General features: G+C 40.3%; 1 protein-coding gene and 1 long non-coding RNA gene across 2 annotated transcripts in view; one reads left to right on the forward strand and one right to left on the reverse strand.

Annotated features, from left to right (window-relative positions):
* SLC35F1 (solute carrier family 35 member F1) overlaps positions 1 to 17,110 on the reverse strand; it is a 258,323-nt gene that overhangs the window by 191,740 nt on the left and 49,473 nt on the right. The window lies entirely within an intron of this gene.
* Positions 1,763 to 12,332, forward strand: LOC138794800 (uncharacterized). Its single transcript, XR_011363502.1, has 3 exons — positions 1,763 to 1,816; positions 11,217 to 11,314; positions 12,162 to 12,332. It is a non-coding gene; the product is annotated as an uncharacterized lncRNA (long non-coding RNA).

Below are 17,110 nucleotides of genomic sequence, written 5' to 3' on the forward strand. Positions count from 1 at the left end.
ATACCTGCATCCTCATCGACCCATGCGTACTAGGGAGCTATGCTGACAGTTTCCCTTTTATGTAAAAGACTGAACATGGGTGTAAAAAAAAATTCTGCTCCACGATGCTAACTTTCTGAGATTCCACATCTCGGAAGTATGCTTTCCGAGATGTGGAGGGGTGGGTCTAAGTTGTGGCTGCTGGAGAGGATGATGGCAGGGGGACACTGAAGGACACAGGGCACTGGGGGGACACTGAGCATCCCTCTGCCATCATTCTATCCAGCAGCCACAGCCCCCACAGCTCTGGGAGTCGGGTCGTGACATCACCCTTTTATCCAGGAAGTGAAGCCTTGATGCAGTAGTAAGTGCAGGGAAAAAGCACTTTATAAGCATTTCCCATAATAAGTGTATATTGGCAATTTGTATAACTTTTGGGGGACAATACAATACTTTCATAACATTTTTTGCTGGACCTTTAATGAACTTTTCATAATATATATATATATATATATATATATATATTTTTTTTTTTTTTTAAAGCAAAAAAAAAAAAGTTAACAGATTAGTAAAACATGAAATCTATAAAGTTACTTTTGGCAGTGAATTATTTTGTGTAGCTTTTCTGCAAGTTCAGCACTTACAAAGGTGATTCATTATGGAGTGTCAATGCCTTTTACAGGAGTAAATCCACATCCATTAGAAATGGTGCACACTTTACTTGTGGATTTTCAAAGGTAATATTCACAATAAAATACAGTACCAGCCAAGTGGACAATTTTACAAATCCTATTCACATGCATTGAACTTTTTTACTGTGTAGGAAATAACATGCGGTGCAGGTTTCAGTATCCACAACATGTCAATTCTATGTCTGACTATGCATAAAAATCTACATTCAATAACAGTCAACAGAATATGGTAACACTATAAGAAAGGGTAATAATAGACTGTATTTGCCATAATTTATAGAAACTAGATGTGCCACGCCACAGAGATATTACACACATCTAATTCTGTATTATTAAAATGTAACCATGTAAAGTCAAAACTGAGAAATTTTACAGCAGGCTAATAAGCTAAAAAGCCAACTCGACATCTGGGTAACATCAATTGACATTTGCTACAATTGAAAATGAAACACTTATAAAATAAAAAGGTGCTCCAAATCGTAATCTTAAGATACGATGAGAAGAGTCAGTGAAAGAGAAAAGAAACAGAACCATCACTGTTAACCCCATCCCCATTCTCCTTAACCTACGATAGCTCTGTAAAATATAAGACCCTTTTACATAGGAACAATGGTTCCAGATAATCAGCCAGTGTATAAGGGCCAACGATCACAAAAAAAAAAGGTTAACTTTTTATGTGGAACATGGCTGCCATGTTCAGAAGAAACTAGTCGAGCGTTGGATATCTATCCAGCTGAGGGCCTCCCCCTCAACAGCTGTATTCTTGACTTATAGTACCGTATTTTTTGTTTTATAAGACGCACATTTTAGCATGAAAATATGTTGCTAAACATTGACTTTGTCTTATATTCTGCAGACAGGGTGGCCCAGCACTCTCAGACCATCGTGACTGCTTCCCTATTTCTTCCCAACTGCTGGGTGAACTGTGCAGTGACAGATGCACAGTCCTCTCCTTTCTCCTGCCGGGCTCCGATCTGTGAGATCAATGAGATATGTGCCCGGCAGAAGAGGAATCTAGATGTGATGTGAATTACCTCTGGATTCCTGCATGTAAAAGAGTTAAAAGACCTGCAGGACCTTTAGTGATGTCACAGGGAGGAGATTGGTCATATGACTGTGAGGAGCATGCACTACAGATACCGTAGGTAGGGATAATTGGGGAAAATTATCCAGCTGGTGTAAAGTAGAATTGTCTTCGCAACCAATGCCCCTAGCAACCAATCCTATTCCACTTTTCATTTCTCACAGATTCTTTAAAAAATTGAAAGATGGAATCTGATTGGTTGCTAGGGACAACTAAAATAATTTTACTTTACACTAGTTTGATAAATCTCACACAATCTGTATTAAAATTTGTGTGTGTCTTTCTGTATGTTGCAGAGCTGTTTGTGTATGCTGATGTAGTAGAGGTGTATGTATATTGATATAGCACTGCATGTGTCTGTGGGTATGTTTTTGTAGCAGAGCTGTGTGTGTTTTGATGTAGCAGAGCTGGGAGTGTATGCTGTAGTAGAGCTGGGTGTGTACTATGCATGCTGCAGAGCTGTGGGTGTAATGTACAGTCATGGTGAGTGTTAAAGTGTTCCAAATGACAAATCAAAAAAGAGAAAGCTAGACACACATCAAGAGTGCACTCCACATACTATATATATTGAATGACATAATATATTATGTGATTTAATATATATAGTTAGTAGAGTGCACTCTTGATGTGTGTCTAGCTTTCTCTTGTTTGATTTGTCATGGTTATAATCTAGACACTAAGTGGCACCCCGTTATTCGAGATATATTGGTAGAGCCCCCCTCCCCTTTGCTTAGATATTTCCATATGACCTTTTTACTGCATTGACCCCTTTTCTGCCTTACACCACCTGGGAAGTTTAATTAGCATGACATTTTTTTAAAGTCAGTTGTGTCTTATAAAGTGAAAAATACGGTATAATTTCTTACTTCCTGCTTTTGTCTTTGTATTTGACTTCTTACTGTACTTTTTGCTTTGTCTTTGTGGCTAAAACCAATCACGTTTCGTTGCTATTTAAGATGATCAGTATTATGTGCTGGATATCATGTTATCACTGTTCTTATGTAGTCCTAGCAGATTTCTAGCACCAAATATAGTGGCAGGTACTGAGTAAGGGTGGGTTCACATTGAGGAACTCTCGTGGATAAACTCCGTGGAATTCCGCCGGCTGTACGCGCGCCTTTCCGCCGGCCCCATTAGACACCATTCTATGGGCCAGCTGATTCCGCATTCCGCCGAAAGAACTGACATGTCAATTCTTTCGGCAGAATGCGGAATCAGCCGGCCCATAGAATGGTGTCTATGGAACCGGCGAAAAGGCGCGCGTCTGCGAGCGTGTACAGCCGGCGGAATTCCACTAAGTTTATCCGTTAGAATTCCTCAATGTGAACCCACCCTAACAGTGCAGACATGGTTTACAGGTACTTTGTTATACTGTAACTCAAAAGGAAAATACTTAAGACCTCCTAACATATACAAGAAAATTAGTGTTAGATGGGTAAATGTTTAGACAGAGAATTAACTGAACTTCTGAAGTGAACATTAATACTTATAAATAATAAAGGAAAGTATTCAGAAGTCAGACAGCTAAGATACCTGTGGAATTTTAATGAGCACCAAGGCAATGGCCCAATTCCCAAGATACCTTTTTGGAAAATTAAACTTGACAGGGATCTCTATGTCTTTTATTATAATAGACACTAATATTTTCTTCATAGAAAGGAAGACGCTAAAGGGGAGGGGGTTTAACTTTCCATCTCTGAGAAACGTCACGTGTAACCACACCATCTCCGTTTTACACAACAGTATGAAAGAAAACTAAGACATCCTCATTACAAATTGTTAAATGTCTGTGGGGTTCTCCAAAGTAAAACGTAAAACAGGTTCTATGCTCTGGGAAGCATGTTGATACCAGTATCATAAGCAATTAAATGCACCTCTTCTACCGAGTCAGGAAGGTTTAGGATAAAAATAATTCAACAAAATGTAGTGTGCAATATGTGAACTCGCTGTGCTACCCAATTGGTGTGGCTTTAGGCTACTCCTCTGGTTTTACCTATTTAACTTCCCCCTATGTCTTTAGTGCAGGGGGCTACCAGGTCGCTGCCTCTGGAAGTGGTCCGGGCATGGAGGGCAGCTGGCCCATGGGGCCAAGAGACATACAATGCACTGAAGGTACAGAGACAAATCTGAATAATTTCTGGGTACCAAGTCGAACACAGGTACAAGAGAGCAGACAAAAATGGCAAGCTGTAATAAAACTGCATACAAATAATACCTTCAACGGAAGACTAAGGGCCCTATTCCACGGAACGATTATCATTCAGATTATTGTTAAATCGTTCGAATCTAAATGATAATCGTTTGTTTGAAAAGCAGTTAATGATTAACGACCAAACAAGAAACCGTTGATCATTTAATAAGACCTGGACCTATTTTTATTGCTGCTCGTTCGCAAATCGTTTGCATTGAATAAGATGTTGTTCGGTCGTTCGTAGTAGTGACGAACGCAATATCAACGACAAGACGACCGCAAGAACGATCATAAGTAACGATTATCGTTCTATGTAAATGGGTGAACGATTTCAGGTCTTTCACAATAGCGGTCGTTTGGATCCTTTATCGTTAATAGGGAATAGGGCCCTAAGAAACCTTGCTTAGAGATAGTGAATGTGCCTGATGGCCTAGCTGGGGACTCACATATCACTGGGTAATTGGCTCAAGATAACGTCATTACATGTTGTATATAAACATATCACAGCGGCATGGAAATTAAAAATACTTTAATAGGTATGCGATAAAAATTCTATAGTCCAGAAAACCCAAGTTAAAAATACAAGTGTGAGATCACTTACTCAAGTGCACCATGGCCATCAGCCATGCCATCAGGCCATTAGGCAGCTTCCGGCCACCAGGCAGAGTTCCCCACAGCACACTGGTACAGCACAGCAGGGACAGTGGACGGTATGGTGGCAGGCGACGGGATAACGGCAGACTGTGTGCTGCTCTACATCTGGCAGTAGTGAACAAGGGGATGGCGGCAGGCGACATGACTCTTGGCCCCTTGCCTACACATTTACAAATTATGGGCACTGAAGGGAACATTGGGGTTGGCACCAGATGACTGTGTTTATGTCCTGCATGCAGCAGCTCTGCAATGGATGGTGAAGGTAGGGGACAATGACGCCAGCTAAAAAAAATCAAAGCTGCATGTCCTGGTGTTTTGTTCGTCGGGCATTCTTCCAAACAAAAACTTTCCTAGGTCTTTTATAGGAGGCCTTATATTTAGCAATTTAGAAAAACCACTACTAGGTTTTATTTTCAGGGGAAACAGGGTAGTAAAATGTAAACTGCTAGATAGCCATAATAGTGACAGTAAAGGATCTGTCACCTGGGTCTCAACGTGTTTCTCCCCTAACAGGGTTAATCAGAAAACCAAATAATCAGTGTCCACTGCCTAATAGCCCATCAGGGTCAAAAAATCAAAGATCAGACATCAGCCAGCCAGCTAGGTGCCACATAAGAGAGATAATTGGGTACAATACAGTAAATCAAGTCACTGAATGCCTAAGCACATCTGAGCCACTCACAAAATCCTGTATACAGAAGTATGCGATGCCAAGGCTGGGGACTGGTTTGGGGACTTTGCCAATGTGCACTCTTTTGGCAAAAGTGGGGACTACAGTGATGGCAGCAGATGCAGAGACTTAGAGGAAGCCTGGGGCAATGTCTGCCAGGGAGAGCCGAATGTGGCCTAGAGGAAGCTGCCAACATGTTGCTGAAACTACCAGGGAAGTAAGAACATGGTGGAGGAAACTGCCAGCATTATAAAAACACACAAAAGTCATACTGCAGCCATGCCGAGAACTGCAATTTAGGAGACGTTTCATCCATCAGTTACAACCCTAAAAAATAATCCCAAACTTAAGCCTCTATTACACAAGGCGATGCAGAGGAGCAAATGAGCAATGTCAGCACTCGTTTGCTCCTCATTATCTGCGGGTAAGAGCGGGTAAGAGCCGGGGGGGGGGGGGGCGCAGGGAGCTGTGGGGGGTTCCCCGGGTGATCGCTAGATTGTCTGGACAGCTCATAGAACAGAGCGATGGCAGCACACCACTGCTATCTTAGTCGTTTGTCTTTCAACATCATGTTGGCTGATCATTATCTTCTATTACTCGAGAAGATTATTGGCCGAGTATGGCCAAAAATCGTTTTGTGTTAAAGGGCCCTTACAGATGATCTTATTGGCTATCCTCTTATGGTCGCCATACAAGTTGTCATTCGTAGAACAATTATGCAAATTGTAATGTAGAAAACCCCACCTAGATGCTGATCTACACACAAGGCTGTCATTTCTTAGGCAGGGCTTTCGTTATAGAGGCTAACAGTTATGCATTCAATTACCTTGTGTTTAATATTTATGTGGTCCAACACCATCGAGAATATTTTTCTGTTGATTCAATAGAGTGAATCCTTTTCTACAGACAACATAGAAGTAAACAGCGTCTAGTTTATCACTTGCTTTAGACAAAAATCAATACAATGGGATAAAATGAAAGATAATCCAAGCCAAATAACAACTAATGTAAAAACAAGCCCACAGCTGTCTTATGTTGGCATATTACATTGATTGTATTCAGTAAGCTCTGAAGCAGCAAGGCCCCTTTCACACCTTCTATTCTCATGATGACCTTTACAATAACATTGAAAGGTCAAGAGGTTCTAGTCTCAAATCCCATTTTTCTGCTCATTGGTTATCCTTATATCAAGATTCAAGTCGCTCACAAATGCTTTCACTCTGCAATGCTACAACCGGGATGGCAGAATTCAAAGTAGGTATTTAATAATCAGTATAAGGCAAGGTTCACATTATGACATCTGTCTTTCATAACAACGGCCATCATTGCGGAAATAACCTCATTTATTTTTTTTAAATAACGTCCGTTATTTGCGCAATGATGGCAATTGTTATGAAAGATGGCCATCATTTCTACATAGTGTGAACCTAGCCAAAAGGAAAATATTTCCCTTATATTGATTTCCCACCTTCTTTGAATTACAGATTTTTATTTCAGTTCTTAGATGAGTCCAAGTGGTGGACTGGTAGGAAGATAGGGCTATTCAAGATAATAAATGTTCTAATTGACTGGCAAGTAATTGGATTTATCTTTTTTGCATACTATGACCTGTATTATGGTACAATTTATTTAGAAGTTAAAGGGGAAGTTGATTTTTTCTTTTCTCCAAATCAACTGGTGTCAGAAAGTTATATAGATCTGTAAATTACTTCTATTTAAAAATAACAAGTCTTCCAGTACTTGTCAGATGCTGTATGTCCTGCAGGAAGTGGCATATTCTTTCCAGTCTGACACAATGCTCTCTGCTGCCACCTCTGTCCATGTCAGGAACTGTCCAGAGCAGAAGAGATTTTCTATGGGTATTTGCTACTGCTCTGGACAGTTCCTGGCATGGACAGAGATGTTGGCAGAGAGCACTGTGTCAGACTGTAGGCAGAGTCCAGACATGTCTAAGTGTGCCTAGTCTTTAACAACTTCAATGAAATGAAGAAATGTATGCATTTGCTTGACTATAAATTACATAACATCGCAATCTAAAAACCAAAAAATGCTGAAACAGAAGATTTCAAAGAAACGGTTTATGACAGGACAATTTCAAGGTGATCTTCCTGATCATCAGCTTAAATTAAATAAGATACACCCAAACGTGTTCAGAAAGCAAAATCTTCATTGTCTATTGTTATTAGTGATAAAAACTTAAGAGACTTCAGGGAAAAGAAGCCTAAAATTAAATTAACAAAAAATATACTGTTAAAATTTAGTTTTCTAATCAAAAGAATTTACTAATGAGTTTCTGCTTCTGGTCTTCCACCAAGATGAACTTTATTCAGCAAGAATATACATGACCTTTCAAGAGCATAGAGCTCTACGCCTCAGAAGTGCCATTACTTTAGACAAATGGTTTCTGTGATCTCGGCACTACATCAGTAAACCTATCTATTTTGCTATAAATAATTTTCATGAACGTTCCATAAAAGGTGACAGCCACTTAAACGCTGCGGCTATTAGAGATCATTAATTGATATTCACTATCACATTGAAAGGAATAAGCCCTTCAGATTCACAGCTAAACATCTGTCATTGTTTGGGGTTGCTTTCACATCACATTAGAATAGAGATGAACAAAAAGTACAAAACATCTAATAATATATCATTATTTATGATGCAATAATTAAAATGTAGTTATACGGGATTGTTTTTTATTCCTATTAGACCTTGTGTATTCACACTATAGAGCTAGGTTCAGTCTATGTAAAATTGACAGCCGTCTTTTATAACAACAGTGTTCAGACAGGTGATGACAGGGGAATTCCTAATGATGGAGGGCGGGGAGGAGGGATGGAGTGGTATGGCAATCCTAAGGAGAGTAAGAGGGTGCCTCGAAACGCGTTGTACATTAGACCAATAAAATTCTCCATTTGAACTACCTACTCTGAAGCCGGTAAGCACCGTCATTCTGGTTCTTTTGGTCCTCGGAGAAACCTGTGGACCGAACACCTTATCAGTGATTTGATCAAATCGCTGACTTTCTTCAGGGAAATGATGGAAGGGCTTGGCCATTTCTTCATTTCCTGTGATTTGATCAAATTCCTGAATTCTATCATTTAGAAGATTGCCAATACGACTGCATGGAAGTAAGTATTTTTCCTACGGTGGTCAGTGAACACAATCGGGCCCCCTGCAATCACATTACAGAGGTCCCTATGTTAAGTCAGAGGAGCTGCTCCTGTCACTTAGACTTAAACGCTGTGATCACTGCATTTAAGGGGTTAATGACAGGCTGCAGCTTGATTGCTGCTGTCTGTCATTAAAGGGGTAGTGCGGCGTTAGAAAATTATTCACTAAATAACACACATTACAAAGTCACTCATGCCGGCCCCCCTCTGCCGCGTCATCAGCTGCTCAGCCGCGATTGGCTGAGCTTAGTTATGCTCAGCCAATCGCGGGTGAGCAGCTGATGACGTGGCAGAGGGGGGCTGGCATGAGGGACGGCTGCAGCGGTTCGGCCGGCCTCCCGAAGATTACATCATTGTCACAAGATGGCGGACGGGGGTCTACACGAATCAGGTGAGTATAATGCACCACACTTCCGGGTTTAGCGTGTGTGTGTGTGGGGGGGGGGACACAGGAAAGGGGGCCATTCACTAACATAACATACATCACAAAGTTGTATAACTTTGTAATGTGTGTTATTTTGTGAATAATTGCTTAGCGCCGCACTACCCCTTTAATGGTGAGTGTTCGAATGCTGATAGGTGCTGCTCCTCACCTGTTATGAATCAAGCTCAACTCCTGAGCTTGCTTCATAGCGCTGTAGGCACATAATGGCTTACGGGTGGAGCTTTTCTCTCCGTCTCCCCTTACAAGACCGCTGGTGTAAACAAATCTCTATCTGCAATTTTGTAGCAACTTTGTAATGCTGGGAGGGATAATCATCAGTAACTTGACCTCAGATTAACCTTCCCAGCCTTATAAAGAAGCTACAAAGTTGCAGATAAAGCCGGCCAGGGACTTGTTTACATTAGCTGGGCAGTAACGTGTGAAAAGTTATGTTTGAGTGGAATACTTCTGTAAATAATTAAGGAAAATTGGCTATGTTGTTAAACTTTTTAAAAAAGTAATATTTAACTGCAATTCTTTAATACCTTGTAGCTTTGCAGAAGATGATGCCTGGGCTAGTGACTGTAAAACACCAGTGATAGAGTGAAGGTCACCACTGAGTGACTGCTGCAGCCAGCTCATGATCTATCATCTCTACTCGCTGTGAATCACACAGAAGATAGACTGTGCCTAGTTCTGACCTACATTTTACTTACTCATTTGTCCTCCTGCTGTCAATCAATTTCTAAACTAAAAGAATTCAGAAAGTAAAAAGAACATGGAACAAGTGTTTAAGGGAAAAATATGTTTGATAAAAATAAAACATTTTTAAAAATAAAACATCCTGCAGGTTTCTCCGTGTGAAATTATGTCAGGTGGTAATAATATTAATGTCTGTTCATCTTTTCTATTAAAGGGTATTAAAAGGGTACTCTAGCAGGAAAAAAAAACCTTTTTAAAATGACTGGTGACAGAAAGTTATACAGATTTGCCAGTACTTATCAACTGCTGTATGCCCTACAGGAAGTGGTGTATTCTTTCCAGCCTGACATAGTGTTCTCTGCTGTTGGTGGATACAGAAAGGTAGCATTTTATCATTAAGATAGGGGTATTCCTATCTCATCTCACAGTGTTACACTTGTTAGGTTTGTCATGTTAAATATTTTGCCAATTACAATCATGTAGCAAATTTGCCTCCTTCCCCTGATATGCTTCTCTTTCTATGCCATTGTTGACAACTCGTTGTTTGAGTTACGGACTACCACTGCATTTAACATTTATTAATTAAATAACACACATTACAAAGTTATACAACTTTGTAATGTGTGTTATTTAAGTGAATGGCCCCCTTCCCTGTGTTCCCCCCACCCCGGAAGTGTGGTGCAGTATACTTACTCAATTGATGTCAACCCCAGCCGCCATCTTGGGTCGACGACGTCATCTTCGGGAGGCCGGCCTGACCACTCCAGCCATCCCTTGACGTCGTCGCCAGCAATTGAATAAGTATACTGTACCACACTTCCGGGATGGGGCCATTCACTTAAATAACACACATAACAAAGTTGTATAACTTTGTAATGTGTGTTATTTAAGTGAATAAATGTTAATCGCTGCACTACCCCTTTAAGTATAAATATTTATATATTATACAGTATATGTACCCTATATCTCTATACAATATAGTTATATATACACCAGAACGACCTCTGCTGTTGGTATTCTAGACAATGAGCTGTCAAACATGGGAGGAAAGGAGAAGCATATCAGAAGAAGGTTTGTTAAATAAAAGTATTTAACTTGATGAACCCAATGGGTTTAACTATGTAAGCTGAGATGAGAATACCCCTTTCACTCTATGGCAGTGAAGCAGAGGATCTTGAGGTCTGGTTCAAAAATAGCGTTTAATTACCATTTATTTAGTGTTAATTCTCAGTAAAATAGTGCTATTTTTGCCACGATTCCCTCACAATCATGTAAATACACACAAAAGAGAATATACACAAAATAGCTCTAATTACTGCTAGACGCTAAGTGTGAACCTAGCCTTAACGAAAAGTTAGGTTCTAACCACCTTAGTTATTCTACCAACAATACCTTTACCTTAGTGCCCTGTTCACGAGGCGGTCACATTTATTTACTGCTGGCTAGCACTGTACTCCAGTAATCCCATAGACAGTGAATGAGGCAGCAGCGCTCATGTGTGACCATCGGCAATAAGTCTTGCTCATGGGACAACAAAGTTATATCAGGACTTAAAAAGGGACTACCCCCTTTTTAAAAAAAAAATTCAACAGGGATTGTAATCAAAAGCAGTTTTGCAATATCCTCTATTTTTTTTGTTTACAGTAACATTATACAGATGGACACTGGGTGTCTCCCTTCCTGTTATCCAGGCAGAAGTGTCCGGCCACCATTGGAACAGCAGCAATGGGGAAATCATCCAGGTGAATATGGCTTCTTTATTTTCATCCTAGCCTGAGCACTAGTGATTGGCTGAGTAGGTATTTACTGTGTGTTGAGAAGAAAGCAGGAAGTGCCGCTCAGCAGGGATCAGGCACCACCGGTGCAGCAGTGGCGAGGACCGGGCAGGTAAGTATCACTTATTTTTCATATACCCAGCCTAAGCCCTTTTCAAACCTTTTTCTATCCCCAGACAGCCTTTAACCTCTGTGCCCACCTCTTCATTGATGTAATAAGTATCATATTCCTCAATGTCTATTTTGTTTGGTTAAACCTTTAGAGATTAATGTGCAGTACATGTACCCAGAGATGAAGCAGTTCACATCTTACTATAAAAATAGGGTTTTCTTCCCATTGGTTCTCTGTTTTTCATGTGAGACCTTATTGTCCCATTAAATAGAGAATAAGGAAAAAGAATGCTCTATTTTCTGTTTCCTTTCCCATCACTGGCTTCTCATGAGGCTTTTGTCAGTAACAGTAGCTCTTGTATTTTGAGTTGCTCTCTAGTATTTCTGTTTTCCTCTGATTTCCTCGGAGATGTTACAATCCAGTGTTTGTACTCCAGCATATTTCATTCAGTCTATACAGCTGATGTTCTGAATAACTTCCTCCTTCCTAAGAGAACAGCTTGTATATTCATTCTAGCATCATGGAATATTTTGGACAATGATTAAGGGAATTCGTTTTTCCCCATCTATCCTGAACTATAAATGTCACTGCACCTGAAACATGGCTTTAGGGTCCTTGTAAACATACAGTCTTTTATTCCTGACCTGCACCTGAAACATGGCTTTAGGTTCCTGTAATAAACCTGCAATCTTTTATTCCTAGTGCGCTACTCATCTTCCTGCCTATGAAACCATTGCTGTGCGAGGCCAATCTGCCAAGGAGATAACACTGGACATATAGAACAATCTTAATGATACAACACTCACTAAAAATGTGAGAATGGAATTAGGGCGGATAAAGAGGTTTTATTGGGAGTTAAAAATAAAAGTTTTGATGGGGGATATGAGAACACAAACAACTTGCTAATGCAATGCCTCTAAGATTTTGTTCCCTTTAAAGCGAATGTAACCCTTTAACCAATGTAGAAAAATGTTCATATGATATGACCTGATGGGCTCCGCCGCACAGATTCTAATGGTGTTTTGAACCGCCGCCCAGTTCTTGAGAGCTCCTCTATTTTCTGTGAAGCAAATTAAGTGTTTTGGTCCCACCGCCGATGTCTCCACCCCTATAAATAGGATATCTCATTATGTGCCTATAAGGTTGGGTTCACACTGCCTTTGTGAAATATATATTTTTTTTTCATCCGTTTTTTGCAAAAAAAGGATGAAAGAAGTGGATGTATTTCAGTGCATCCATTTTGAACCATTTTTCTATTGACTTCCATTAGAAAAAAAAAACGGATCAAAACATCCATTTTTTTTAAAATGACAAAAAAATGAGGTTGACTAGGTTTTTGGGTCCGTTAAAAAAACAACTCCACTTTTTTTTTTTCAATAATGGAAGTCAATGGAAAAACGGATCAAAACAGATGAAAGAAATGGATTGCAAAAACACAGTGTGAACCCAGCCTAAGTGAAGGTCTAACTACCAAGATCTCCATCTCTGTTCATATGAATGGAAGAACTATGAGGTGGTTTATTGTACAGTGGATGGTTAGGAGAACCAATATGCAGGAAAACTATTTCCCCATAACAGCTGAGATCTCATAGGTGGTACCACCTACTCATTAGAATTGTATGGCATTTTCTAGTAAGATGTCATAACAACTTAAGATCAGAATATTGCGCTGTGATTCATTTGATTAGTAACAAGTGACACCACACGAACAATCTGTACTCACAGTAGTATTTTGTGCATGCATCAGTGGTGTAGTATAGACCTTAACAATGGCAGAAATGGTACAGATATTATACACTATACATTATTAATTCAGTGGTTCTATATATTATTAATTCATTGGTTCCATGATAACTACTGTAGGTTGTAAATATTAACATATTTTTCGCTTCATAAGATATACCCCTAGTTTAGACAGCTGAAAACAGGAAAAAATATATATATATTTCATGCGAATTAAACTTCCATGGTGGTATAGGGCAGTAAAGGGGTCAATACAGTGAAGTGGGCAAAGTTTATTGAAATTACAGGGCCACTTTAACACTAACCATAACAGTATATTATACCCACACACATACAGCTCTGCGGCATGTACAATACACACCCAGCTCTGCTACATCATAACACACACACAGTGCTGTATCAATATACATACACACACACCTCCCATACAGTACATCACCTTACACAAACAGCTCTGCTACATACAGACACACACAAATTTAAATACTGATTATCCCTACCTACAGTATCTCTAGTGCATGCTCCTCACAGTCATGTGACTAATCACAGGACGATAATAGGAAGAATCCCGGCACTCACTTTCTATTACTGTTCTTGGGACACTGCCCTACCACGAGCAGTACCTCCACAGAGTGCAGTCTCAACCACCATATACCATAATCACATGACTGTGACATCACTGAAGGTCCTGCAGGTCCTTCAGCTGCACTCTGGCTAAGTTCCCTGTGGCTTTTAGATGTAGGAATCTTGAGGCAATTCATAGCCAGATTCCTCTCCTCTTACTGATCTTAAAGATCAGTGTCTGGCAGGAGAAGGGAGAGGACTGTGCAGCTATCAGCCGCAGCACAGTTTACCCCGCAGTCGGCACATTAGCGCTTTGCCCAAATATTAGGGAAGCAGTTAGAGTGGTCTGATACTGTCAGGCCGCCCTGTCTGCGGAATACAATTCAGGCACTTTGTAGCACGATAATTTCTTGCTAAATAGCGTGTCTTATAAAACAAAAAATACAGTATATCTTCAGACTAACATGCTAAAGAAAATAGTGCTTGGTCCTGAAACCCCCAAAATGTCATCCAAATCTTGGAAAAAGTGAGGGATTAGGAAAAATAAGCATATAACTAATACAGATAGATCAACTCCTTGCATCAAAAATTCTACTGGAAGCTACAGGTCTCTTTATACATGGTGGATACTTTTTTTGAGGGGCACACTGGAGAAAAAAATCAAGTGTCATAAGTTATGCCGCGTTTACACGGAACGATTATCGCTCAAATTTTCGCAATAACGATCGCATTTAAGCGATAATCGTTGCGTGTAAACACAGCAAACGATCAAGCGATGAGCGAAAAATCGTTCATTTTGATCTTTCAACATGTTCTCAAATCGTCGTTCGTCGTTCGCTAAAAATTCGCATATCGCTTTGTGTAAACAGTTTTTTAGAGATTCACCCTACGTAAAAGATGGGCTTAAGCGATCTTAAAAACTATCACAATAACGATTTTTCTTACGAATCTTCTAACGATTTTTCTCCATCTAAATGCTGATCGTTATAAAAACCAAATTCTTGCTTCAAAATCGTTAATCATTCGATTGGGCGAATTATCATTCTGTGTAAACCCAGCATAACACAGATGTGTCAATTACTTCTATTCAAAAAAACTTCCCTCTTCCAGTACTTGTATAAGTAATATGAGCTGAGTTGTTTCCATCACATAGTGGCCTTTCATTGTAATCCCGCCACAGTAATAATGAGAGACCGGGGAAAAAAATATGATGCTCTTTAATTATTTGATGGTGACAAACACATTTTCACTGAACAACCTTTTTGTTTATTTTAACATCTATTGAACGTTTAGCACAGAGCAGATGAATATGCAGCAAATCACATCAGTGCTGCCTGGTATGCAGGCCAGTGGCTGGCAATTTATTACAGCATTAGAAAGATATGTATGAATACAATGAACAACGCTTGCTCTCCTTCCAAAAACTCATTGGCGCAATATAAGAGCTGTTTGTCAAAGGCAGAAGACTCCGGACAGAATTATTTTTGCCCAGTGTTATAATATTCATATAGAGCAGGCCACACAGATAGTATTCTGTTCTTTCAGCTCAATGACATAGGCACATTGGACAGATATGAGGTTGAGAGGGCAGGTCAAAAGGACACATTTTTGGGCCCCTAAATTCCCTAATGTGGCTGTAGAATTCCAGTGCCATTGATGATTTGCATGAGGTCCCAACTTTTTTATAGTTAAAAGGGCACTGCAGTATCGGCCGGATCATCTTTAGCACTGCCGAGTTCTGATGTAGGCGCATCTGTGCGCACCTGCATCAGAATTTCCCACTGCACACAATGGAGGGTACGGCCAGAGCCGCACGCTCCATAGTGTGCACTGACAGGGTTTTCTGCAGCTGCTATTTATTGAATAACAGCCGAAAACAACTAACATGTCAGTTTCTTGCTATGCCGCTAGGGGTCCCGGCCGGAGTGTATACTATGTGTATACACTCCAGCCGGGATTTCCTCAGCCTGCAGCACAACTTAGGTTCCGTACTAATCACAGCCGTTGCAACAACTGCCAAGATTACTGCAGAACTTCAAGTGTGTGAACATGGCCTTAGTAAGTATATTAACATTTCTTACTGACAGCAGCTCCCTGTGTACCTCATAGAGCTAAAATCAGACACACCTCCTCCAGGCTGTGGTGCCCAGCTCTGTGGTGGGTCTCTCCATAAGATGGCCGAAATATAGGAGTATGTGACCATGCCCCGCCCCCAGTGTCCTTCATAGGCATATAAAGGCTCAGTGGTGAACACTGGGGGTTGGAGCATGGTCACATGCTCCTCCATATCGGCCATCTTATGGACAGACTCACCACAGAAGAGGACAGCACAGCCTAGAGGAGGGGAGTCTGATTTTAGCTCTATGAGGTACACAGGGAGCAGCTGTCAATATATACAGTGAGTACACTTACTAACACTGTACACTGAACTATTTTACTATAAAATGGCCAACCCCATTAAAGGGGATCTCCGGATATTTAAAGTACATTAAAAGTTATATAGATGTATACAGATCTATACAATGTATTACTGTATCTGTACAGTTCTGCCACACTGGTAGCTGATAGAAATCTAGGAAGTGAAAAAAAATGGCCCTTGTGCCAATTCACATTGTCTCCTGCTCCTGCTGCTATCCCCCCCAGGAGACAAATCTTAAATGCCTCTGTCTCACATTGTGTGTTTGCTGATGATGCATACAGGGTGCAGGGCGTGATGTCAAAGGAGGCTTGGTTGGATAACCCAATCCCCTGACTGATTCACCATCGCTAACCAGCCAGAAGCAACTGCTGCACTAATTTTTCTGATTGTAATGGGTGGGGGCTGTGATGGTCACATGAGGGAAAGCATTGCATTCTGGGAAATGCTAAACCAGGAAAGACAGAAACACAATACAGAGCAGACAGGTAAGTAATGCGTTATGCTTCTGCAGAAGTTTAATTTTTTTAAACCTCTACCCGGAGTTCCCCTTTAAGGTTGGAATTAATTACAAATACGTATCTACTCTATACACTACCTTGGCGCCATGTTCACACACTGTTGAAATGATGACCGTTTTTACTGGATGGCTGTCATTTAATGTTAAATATCGGCCTCTATTTTACACCTACGAATGTTATTACTATAATTTATATTATTTGTGTTATTTATATATGTTGTAAAATAATGGCTGTTATTTGACTCTAAAGCGAATGTACCACCATTAGTAAAAAAAATATTTGCATACGACCTGGTCAGTGCTGGTGCATAGCTCCTGGTGACCTGTACATTCTTCAAACCACTGCCCAGTTCCCATGATCTGTGCCGATTTCTCTATATGCAAGTGTCGCTTGGTGCACTGGAGACG

The sequence above is a fragment of the Dendropsophus ebraccatus genome, chromosome 6, assembly GCF_027789765.1.
Source record: "Dendropsophus ebraccatus isolate aDenEbr1 chromosome 6, aDenEbr1.pat, whole genome shotgun sequence".
Classification (NCBI taxonomy): Eukaryota; Metazoa; Chordata; class Amphibia; order Anura; family Hylidae; genus Dendropsophus; species Dendropsophus ebraccatus.